Raw genomic sequence first — 11062 nt, forward strand, 5'->3', positions numbered from 1 at the left:
GCAATAACATGTCTTCTGACACCGTGGACTGTCGGTGGATAAACAATAACATGTCTTCTGGCCATGCCGATGATTTTGAAGTGTATTTGAACTCTGAACACCATATACCTTTGACCATAGCATTTGAATTCTGAAAACCTTTGACTTTGATCAGAACTTAGACATTGAATTGCTTATTGCACTCTAATTCAGAACCATATTTGACATGCACACATATTTACCTTTTGCCTATTATTCAGCTGTGAACTCAGTCTTCTACTTTGACTATAATATCCGAACCATATTAAACCTTGGCATGCTTAGACTGTACTTAGAGTAGTATTTTATTATGTACTGAGCTTTTCAGCTGACTGTGGTTATAAAACATTTTCAGGTTTTGACCCTTGTGAGGTTAACGAGGAGCAGGACGCTTAGTTTTGAAATTTGGATTTTGACTCAGAGATTAGCTTATTTGTTTTCAGTTCATTAGGAAGTGAGTACTTTGAATAAAATGTAAATACAGTATTGTTTTTTTTTGCTTTGACCCTTGGGGGAGAGGTGAGATTTGATTTGACTCTGATGGGTCGGCATTAAATTGAACTTTGATATTTAGTTATGGAATGCCCGATTATTTCTGTTATCTGCTTTGTAGCCTTGTGCATTTGAGAGACTTGTCTTGCAGGTGTACGGCGCTGCCACGTCCTACGCCCAGGGTGGGGTTTAGGGCGTGATAGAAAGTGGTATCAAAGTTTAGGCTTTAGGTCCTAGGTAGAATCATTTGAACAAAGGACTTTGACTATGAGAGTTGGGGATTTAGATAAGGAGCAATTAGGAAGCACTTGATAGGTTTGTGTGTATCGGGGACGCCTGACAACACATAAATCAGTCGTGCGATCAGGGTCCAGTTATAAATTCAAAGGCACCTGGGGACGCTTGGGAAGCATGTGAGTTTGTGATTGGGTAAGACTCATAAGAAATATGTGATGGATAGATATTGGCTCCAAAAAGGGAATGCTTTGTATTACTATATGTACAACCAAATCAGTAAGATGTATCCTGTAAGAATTGGAAATAGAGAACTGTTAGCAGACTTATCTTGCTTGAGTTGTCTGATTTTGATGTGATTTTGGGTATGGACTGGTTGTCTATCCATCATGCTTTAGTAGATTGCTATAAGAAGGTAGTGGATTTTGAAATTCCGGGAGAAGAGAAGTTTTGTTTTGAAGGGAGTGGAGCTCACTCGACTCCTATAGTTTTGTCTGCTATGCAAGCTTGTCGACTTCTTAGACAAGGTTGTGAAGCTTTCTTGACCTCAGTAGTCGAGATCTATGATAATGATATAAAAAGTGAGAATATCCCCGTAGTTAGGGAGTTTCCTGACGACCTTCCAGGTCTACCTCCGAATAGAGAAGTTGAATTTACTGTTGATATAGCTCCTGGAACGACGCCTATTTCTAAGGCACCGTATCGTATGTCACCTTTGTAAATGAAAGAATTAAAAAATCAGTTAGAAGAACTGTTAGAGAAAGGTTTTGTGCGACCCAGTGTTTCACCTTGGGGAGCACCAGTTCTGTTCGTTAAGAAAAAAGATGGAATCATGAGGTTATGTATAGATTACAGAGAATTGAATAAGGTTACTATAAAGAATAAATATCCACTTCCGCGGATAGATGATTTGTTTGATCAATTGCAAGGGGCATGTGTGTTTTCCAAGATGATACCAAGTGAAATTCCAAGGGTGGTCCCGAGTATGGCAATTAATGAGGAGGTAAAATTAGGTTGCTAACAAGTTTTAAGCTTTTGAAAACTTCTAACCCAATTTTGAAGATTAAGAGATCAAGAATGAAAAATCAAGCACAACAAGTTAAATCCTAAGTACAATGCAAATGTAGAGCAAGAGACAAGAGAGAGTGCACCCGAGATAAAGTGGTTCGGTCCTCAAAACGCGAGGCCTACTCCACTCCACCAACCAAACCCGTTGATGGCTTCACTATATGATCTTCTTAACTTCGGCGAAGATCGGTGCCGATTACAATTCCAACCGCCTTTAACCTTGGTGGCGATCCTCACCACGGAGAGTGGGCTCCGCTTCTCCGAACACTCGCCCGAATACAATTTTCTTGAATAAGAAAGAAAGAACAAAAAATCCCTCACAAGGGTTTACAAACTTTGTAGAAGATGTACAAATTTTGAGCCTAATGATCCAAATCCTAATCTTAGAGGATGAGAGGCATAAACAAGCTTGAATCACTCTTAGGATATTTCAATAGGTTTTTAGAGTGTTAGGATTGATAATTGGGAAGTTTAGAATGCCCATATATATAGAAGAACCAAAATATGACCGTTTGGTGGCATAGGTAATTCTGGCAAAAACACCAACGGCTCTTTTTTCTTCCCGAAATAGTGGTCTCGGAGTTCCGAGAGAATTTCTCGGAGTTCCGAGAAATTCCTCGGAGTTCTGAGAATTTCTCTCATAGTTCCGGAATACAAACAGAAGTTGGAAAAATGCTACTGGACCATTTCTCGGAGCTCCGAGGAATCTCTCGGAGTTCCGAGCTCGGAGCTCCGAGGAATCTCTCGGAGTTCCGAGAAGCCTATGTCAACCAGATTTTCAATTCATGTTTCTGGGCTTCCAACTCTACACTAAGTTGGGATTGTTACGAGGGTTCCAAATTGTTGGAACACCCCAAGAACAACCACTTAAGCATTTAGGGTGTGTGGATACTTATTTATGCCTCTTAAACTTAAGCTAAGATTGGATCAATACAAACTAAAAAAGACTTAAAATGGTCTTCACTTGCAATGCTTCAAGTCTTCTAGAGTCTTGGATTTTCGACGACTTTGGCCTTCCGAATGTGGTCAAATGAGTGTTTCTTGGCCTCAATCCAAGCAATCTTGTCTTTACACATTCATGATCTACAACTTAGACAAACAAACACATTAGTGATATAAATCACTTGTGTATTGGAATCATCAAAAGAAGATGGGAATGCCAAGGTGGGAACCATTGGGCTTACAACCTTCGATCAGGATATTATCAGTTGAGAATCAAATCAGAAGACGTTCCAAAAATGCCCTTCCGAACTCGGTATGGCCATTACGAGTTTCTTGTTATGCCACTTGGTTTAACCAATGCCCCTGCAGCTTTTATGGACCTAATGAATAGGATATTCAAACCCCTATTAGACCAGTTCGTAGTTGTGTTCATTGACGACATTCTGATATATTCTAGAAGTCAGTTTGACCACGAGCATCATCTGAAAGTTGTTTAGAAACCTTAAGAAAAGAGAAGCTATATGAAAAACTTAAGAAATGTGAATTCTGGCTCGACTCAATCTCCTTTTTGGGTCATGTGATCTCTAAAGACGGTGTATCGGTAGACCCAAAGAAGATTGAGGCAGTAACATTATGGAATAGACTGAATAATGTTCCGGAGATTCGTAGTTTCCTGGGCTTGACAGGATACTATCATCGTTTTGTTCAGGACTTTTCACGTTTGGCTGCCCCTTTGACCCGTTTGACACGGAAAGGGACAAAATTTGTTTAGTCTGAAGATTGTGAGAAGAGCTTTCGGGAATTAAAGCAGAGGCTAGTTTCTGCTCCCATCCTAACCTTACCTATTAGTGGAATAGGATTTGTGATTTACAGTGATACCTCAAAGAAAGGCTTAGGATGTGTGTTGATGCAGAATGGCAAAGTGATTGTGTATGCTTCACGCCAGTTGAAACCTTATGAAGAGAACTATCCGACTCATGATTTGAAATTGACAACCGTCGTGTTTGCCTTGAAAATTTGGAGGCATTATCTGTATGGGGAACCGTGTGAAATCTTCACTGATCATAAGAGTCTGAAGTATATTTTTACTCAGAAAGAATTGAACATGAGGCAGAGGTGTTGGCTAGAACTGTTGAAGGACTACGACTTAACCATAAGCTATCACCTTGGAAAGGCTAACGTGGTAGCTGATGCTTTAAGTCGGAAGTCGTTTGTGAATTTGGCAACTTTGATTACTTCTCAGAAATATATTTTAGAAGACCTCCAAAGATCATAAATAGAAATTTGTGGTCCAGACTTTGGCGTACTGATGGCAGCACTTCAAGTACGACCCACATTGCAAGGAAGAATCAGAATAGCTCAGGAATCTGACCCAGAACTTTGTAAAATAAGAAATAAGTTAGAAGAAAGATCCGAATCTAAATTCCGAATTCACATTGACGGTACCTGATGTTTGGTAACCGCATTTGTGTTTCGAATGACTCTGTTTTAAAAAATGAAATTTTGAAGGAAGCATACAGCTCACGATATTCTGTACACCCTGGAAGTACTAAAATTCATAAGGATTTAAAAGGGAATTTCTGGTGGAATAACATGAAAAGAGAAATAGCTCAGTATGTATCTCAGTGTCTGACTTGTCAGGTGATTAAGGCAGGACATCAGAGACCACCTGGAATACTGCAACCACTTCCTATTCCAGAATGGAAGTGGGAGGAGATTACGATGAACTTTGTGTCGGTCTTACCTCGTACTCCTTCAGGAAATGGTTCCGCATGGGTAATTGTGGATAGATTGACTAAGCAGCTCATTTCATACCCATTAGAACAGGCTTGACACCTGAAAAGTTGGCTAGATTGTATGTTGATCAGATAGTTAAGTATTATGGTGTACCTAAAACCATTGTATCAGATAGAGACGCTCATTTTGTATTTTAGTTTTGGAATAGCTTGCATTCAGCAATGAGATCTTCCCTTAAATTTAGTATAGCCTTCCATCATCAGACAGATGGACAATCTGAAAGAACTATTCAAATTTTAGAAGATATGCTCAGAGCTTGCCTTATGGATTTGAAAGGATCTTGGGATGACCACCTTCCTTTGATTGAATTCTCCTACAATAACAGTTATCAGGCCAGTATTAAAATGGCACCTTTTGAGGCCCTTTATGGGAGGAGATGTAGATCACCCATATGTTGGGATGATGTAGGTGAAAGAAAACTCTTAGGCCCGAACTTGGTTCAGCAAGCTGTGGACAAAATCCAATTGATTAGAGAGCATCTTCGTGCGGCACAAAGCTGACAGAAGAGCTATGCAGATGTCAGACGAAGAGAATTAGAATTTTAGATTGGAGATAAGGTGCTTTTGAAAGTATCACCCACCAAGGGAGTGATGCGGTTTGGGGTTAGAGGAAAACTCAGCCCAAGATTTGTGGGACCATATGAAATATTAGAAAAGATTGAAAAAGTGGCTTATTGATTCGCTATACCTCCATCATTGTCTGGAGTGCACAATGTGTTCCATGTGTTTATGTTACGAAAGTACATATCAGATTCGAATCATGTGATTGAATTGGAACCTCTGAATCTGAGAGAAGATTTGTCATTTGAAGAACAACATGTCCGTATTGTGGATCGTAAGGACCAGGTTCTCAGGCGAAGGACTATTCCATATGTGAAAGTTCAGTGGCGGAACCACTCAGAACGTGAAGCCACCTGGTGTAGACACCCCATTTTGACCGGACCCGAGTTCGCTGTGTTTGTGCAGCACCCCATCAAATCAATTAGGTAGGGTCCCAAACTTCACCCTAAGCTAGATTAGAGTCTCACCGTGGCCTCTGCAAAATTTCGTAGAAATCCGAGTTGATTTGCCTTGCAAACGAGCCTCGAGAGCATTGTAATATAAGTGTATAGGGGGGTTGAATTAATCAAGGAAGGGGCTGTCCATGGAGGAAAAGGAGATAGAAATATCATTTTCGTATGAAAGGGGGGTACATAATCCCGTCTGGACCCAAGCCGATTTCGCGCGCTCATTAAATATTGGCGCGCCCACCATTTTGTGCGCCCATTAATTTAGGGTGTGCCAATATCAATAGCTTTCTTGTGGATATATAAGAAAATCAACGAAAAAGGCAAAAGGAACTGTTCATTTTTTTTGTAGAAAATCGAGAGAGAGAGAGAGAGAGATCTGAGAGAAAAAAAATCCCAAATACCCTAACCCTAGCTTTCCATTTTTCTGATTATTCTTCATCTTCTCCGGCTATTTTCCGGCCGATTCTTGTTCTCTGGCAAGATCGTAAGCTCCGGCTAGTGTAATCCTTTTGTCCGGCCACCATTTTCATCGAGAGATCCAAGATCTAACCTTGTCTTCACTCTTTATTGTAAGTTTCTTCATAGATCCAGCTCAAAACCTTTGTCTCTACCTTAAACTTCAAAAGTCCAACCGGATCTACTCTTTTTCCTCCATTTTTCTGGTTAGATTCATTATCTCCGATCGTCTTCCTCGACAAGCTTGCCGGAGCTCCGATCAAGCTCTGAACGTTGCATTCTTCTTATCCTCTTCCTTATTTCTCATTGTTCTTCCTTCCCTTTGCACAAATCCTAACTTCTTCATCTCTTTCTCTTTTCCAGCCAGTCTCCAATCAACTTTCTTTTACAGATCTGCATTCTTTGTTAAATTTCATCATTTTATAACCTGAAAATTCATAGATCTGTAATTTTTCCTTCCTCAAACCTAGATCTGCAATTATTTACCCTAAGATCTATGATCGGTGATTTTCTTCTCGAAAAATCTTAGATCTGGTATCCTTTTGTGCAAATCCGATGCATTCCTTCGAGTAGAAGTGTTTTTTTTTTACCTCAATTTCAGTCTTCATTGGATTTTCTCAAGCAGCAGTTGATCGTGAGGATATTGCACAAAAGAAAGGAAAGAGCATTTACAGATCTAGTTCGTATTTGGAGATCACTAAGGCAAGTAGATTTTTATTGATGCTATGGTGTTCATGAAATTGCTTGAAATTAGTTGTTAAACCGTAAATTGCCGAATCGATTTCTTAGAACAAGATTTCTGCTGGTGGAAATTTGTACTGTTGATTTCAAAATAAAGAAAAAAGTGTGTTGATTTTTATTGTGTTTTTCAATTTCTGAATTTTTAATCAACAGCTTATGTAAATTTCTTCATCAAGTAATGATTCTCTTTTTAATGAGAAATCTATATGTTATTTAGTTTTATTGATTGAACTATGTTTAAGTTTTGAGGAGTTTTTATTAAGAAATGAATGACGATCTTCATTGCATGTTGTTGCTAATTATTTTAGCGATGATTGAAATATTACTATGTGAAAGTTGAAAAGTATGTTGTAGATTTGTCTGATAATTTATTCTGATTATTCTTAGAAGTTGGATTGTTTTCATAAATTAATAAAGCAAGTTGATACTCTCGATCAATGTTTTGAGCTGTTTTGAATATTCTGAAAGTTTAAGGGAATTACTGATTAGTTTGAAAAAGAAAAAGAAAAAAAAAATTATGAATGTTGCTCTATTTTTGCTAAAAATTTCAAAGTAATATGATAAAAATTGGAGTATTTTCTAAAAAAAGGGGTTAAATGACACCTATACATCCATAGAGGTATAATGGATAATTCAAGGCATTCCATTTTTATTTTATTTTTTTTTAGCCTCAGTTTTGCAATTTAAAGTCTGTACATTTGAATAATATATTTGTATTTGAAAAATGTAGTGGAAAGTTAGGCTTTAAACTTTAGCCTTGTATGATATATAGTGGTTCTTCTCTTTTTGTAGAATCATAGAAATGTCAGTAGATGTTGTCCATAGTTGCTGTCCTAAATAGCGTAGCTGTTATCTCTTATGCTTTCATACTCTCTAATTTTGATTCCTCTTTGCCTTGAATGATATAATTGCCGCTCTACAGATTTAGCTATGTTCTATGATTGATAATAAGTATGTAGTTGCTGCTCTACAAATTTATGCATAGGTAATGACATAATTAGTTTACTGTAGGTGAAGGATGGTTTGGGAAATATATAAATAGCATGCTTTAAGAAAGAATTTTAATTCTTCAATGGGAATTTACGAAATTTGAAGAATTATGGAGTTGAGTAGCAGAAAAGCTCTATTAGTTTCTTTTAGTTTCATAGTTCCATTTTGAGATTTTCTTATTCATCTCAAAACAAAGTTCTGTTCTACATTACATTTAGTTTCACTATTAGTGCTCAAAAGAGGATTTAGGTAGTTAGATGACCCTTAATCTTTAGTTGTTCAATGTTTTATTTTGGTTTGTCTTTGAGATGGTCATCAATGTTCATTTAACATCCACGTTATATTGATTTTGTAATTATGCTGTGATATGAAAGCTGTTAATTTTTATATTGACTGAATTATTAGAATTCTGTAGTATAATCATAATAAGATGTTCGAGGAATGATCTCTTATATGGTTTAAGATATTTTTATGAAAAACTGAGATGTCTTACTATTCCATGTGTCTAAGTATGTGACTTGGTAATTTTTTAAGATAAGCTTATTGAAAAAGTACCTTGGAAATGTTTGATAACAGATTTTTAATTTGGGCTACTGTTTTACAGCAGTTTCATAAGATGTGCATAGTTTACCCTTTACCAGCATTTCATATTCATAGCAGAACTAAGACATTTTCTCTTGTTTTGCCTATACAATGCATAACCATGAGCATTTGAGACTCTGTTGTTATTTGTTCATCTATTAACTCTCAGGCTACATCTGTTCTACCGCGTAATCTCTTATTCTGATTTTGTTAAGTCTAAAATATATGGCTTTTATCCTGCAGATTTATACGCTCAATAGCTGTAAATTTTGTTAAGCTGAGAGTCTAGTTGTTGCTTTATAGGTATATACACTCAGCAGTTGTGAAGCATGGTCTTGAATTTTGATTTTCATTGAAGTTCTAACGTGTGATAGGTCTTTTTGGATCATATGCGTTTAAAGGGCCCTGTGACAGCAGAGAACATGTGTTGTCTCTTTTAAATATTCTGAACTTTCATTTCATTATCCAAGAGGATTCTCAGTTACTCGTTAGGCATATCCTTGACTCTTTCATTGAGCATTTTGGGGTTGTGGACCTTTAGATATTGTCACATTTTTGGTTCAAGGTATTATTAAAGATGTGTGTTGAGACCTGTAGCAATTCCATATAGAAAGGCTTTCCAAGGTTATTTCATCCGTCATTTTCCTAATTGTATGTGCATGGCCTTAGTCACTTTGTGATCACAGCCACTTGTGACTTTCAGATAGGTTGTCCATTTGTTCTCGGGAATTATTCCTTTAAGTAGAGGGCAACCTTCGTTAGAGTCCAGCTTTATACCTGACTTCATTGTTACCTGGAATTCTTTGACTGAAATTAGAACTTTCAAATTCCAATTTTTCGTGCAAAAGGCCAATGATCCGTTTTTCTTGATGTAATCAATTCTTTAGGGCATAGTGTGTTTTTTTAAGGAAATTATAATTGACCATGATATGATAGTGTTATTTGAAAATTTAAATGTATAAAAATGTAAGCCGGGTTGTTGGGAACTGTATTTGTTTATTAAGTTGGATCATGGGATATTAGAGATTTTGATATACCAATGTGATTTTATTTACAACATCACTTGTCAAAATAAAAGACATCAATATAAAGATATGTTACCATGATTGTAATTCATATTGCTTAACTTCAGTTTAGTGGGCGATGAAGGCGCTAGCCCAAGCTCATCCTTAGGGGACTTGCTTAAGTCCAAGTAGCGCTCCCTTCCTTTTTATAGTAGATTAAAGCACTCTTTTAGACACTTCCTTAGATAGATTTTTCCCCCTCATTGCAAGGGCAATGAAAGAGATATCTGGAGCCCCCACTAGGAGACATGCTTTGTCTCATTAAGGTGTTTCTCCCTGGGGGGCAAGCCTTATTGTTTAGAGCCTCCCTCTTTGAGAGTCTGTATTAGTCTGGTAGAGAGTTACCCATAGGAGGCATGCCTGGCCTCATTTACAGGAGTCCGCCCATAGGATATAAGCCTTGTCTCGTTTAGAGAGTTTCCCTTTAGGAGGCTTACCTAGCCTCATGTTAGAACCCTCCTTTCTAGAGCGAGCCTTTGACTCATTTGCCCTCCCTTATAGAGCAATAGAGAGTCTTGGACTCATTTGCTTCCCATTTAGAGTTGGTTATTCTTTATGTTAGGGGTTCACCCCATAGCTTTATGGTTTGCCTGTTAGATAGGAGTTTATCCATTAGGGCTGTTAGCACTTTTCTTTGTTAGAGACTATCTTAATCATATAGAATCTTTAGTGCTAGGGATCTTAGATTGTTTTCGCTTCTCCTAGAGCACTTGTTTGCGTGTTGTGGTTCGTCTCTTTGAGATGCTTGTTGTTTGTTCGAGGTTTTTCCTTTAGAGGCTTTGCCCTAGTTTCTGGTTATGCTTGCGTGTTCTCTTGAAGGGTGAAAACATCTAAAGATCCGAAAACATTGGAATATTTTAAAAATAAAAAAACATTTGAAAATCAGAAAAATAAAAAATCATCTAAAGTGTTGAGTGTTTCTTTTAGAAGCGTAGTTTAGGAAAGTTCGTTTTGAATTACGTTGGCTTGATCCTCTTTCATGAGGTACGTAGTGCAGCTTGGGATCCACATCCCAGGTCCAGCCAAACCTTTAAAAATAAATTTTTTAAACCTTAAAAAAAAAATACAAAACTTTTTCAAAACCTTTTCAAAAAGATCTTCCCCTAGAGTTAGGAGTCTGTCTTAGCTGTTTGGGGTGTTTTAGAGTTAGGAGTTTGTCTGTTTGTTTTGATATGGTGTGTCATGTTGTGTAAGTGTCCCTAGAGTTAGGAGGCCTCGAGTCGATCGGTTAGACATTTAGTCGAACCGATGGCTAGACTAGGAAGCATATAGTCAGCCCATGATTTTCATTAGGTTGCACAGCCTAGATACACATAGGATGTAGGGCCTACCTGCATTAGCTTAAGGCTAACCAACTTGCATTAGTTAGGGCATATAGAGAGTCATAAAACTTACAATTCACATGAACTTAAGCAATTGTGTAAAAAGTTTTAAAAATCAGTCGAGTCTAGTGGATCGAGTCTTGGATAGCAGTTCTAGATGGTTAGGCATCGTAGTTTAGAATAGGTCATCGAATTACGTTGACTCCGATTCTTCCCGAGGCCGGGATACATAGCGCAGCTAGGGTGGATGGCCATTCTGGTCCGAGTCAAGTCCTGCATTAGAGTTTTAGGATTTGTCTTGTCCTGTCATGTATAGAATTGATTTGTGTTTTATGTTTTGATGTGTT

Source organism: Tasmannia lanceolata, unplaced genomic scaffold (assembly GCF_043159265.1).
Source record: "Tasmannia lanceolata isolate RefF3 unplaced genomic scaffold, GAP_Taslan_0.1 ptg000008l, whole genome shotgun sequence".
Classification (NCBI taxonomy): Eukaryota; Viridiplantae; Streptophyta; class Magnoliopsida; order Canellales; family Winteraceae; genus Tasmannia; species Tasmannia lanceolata.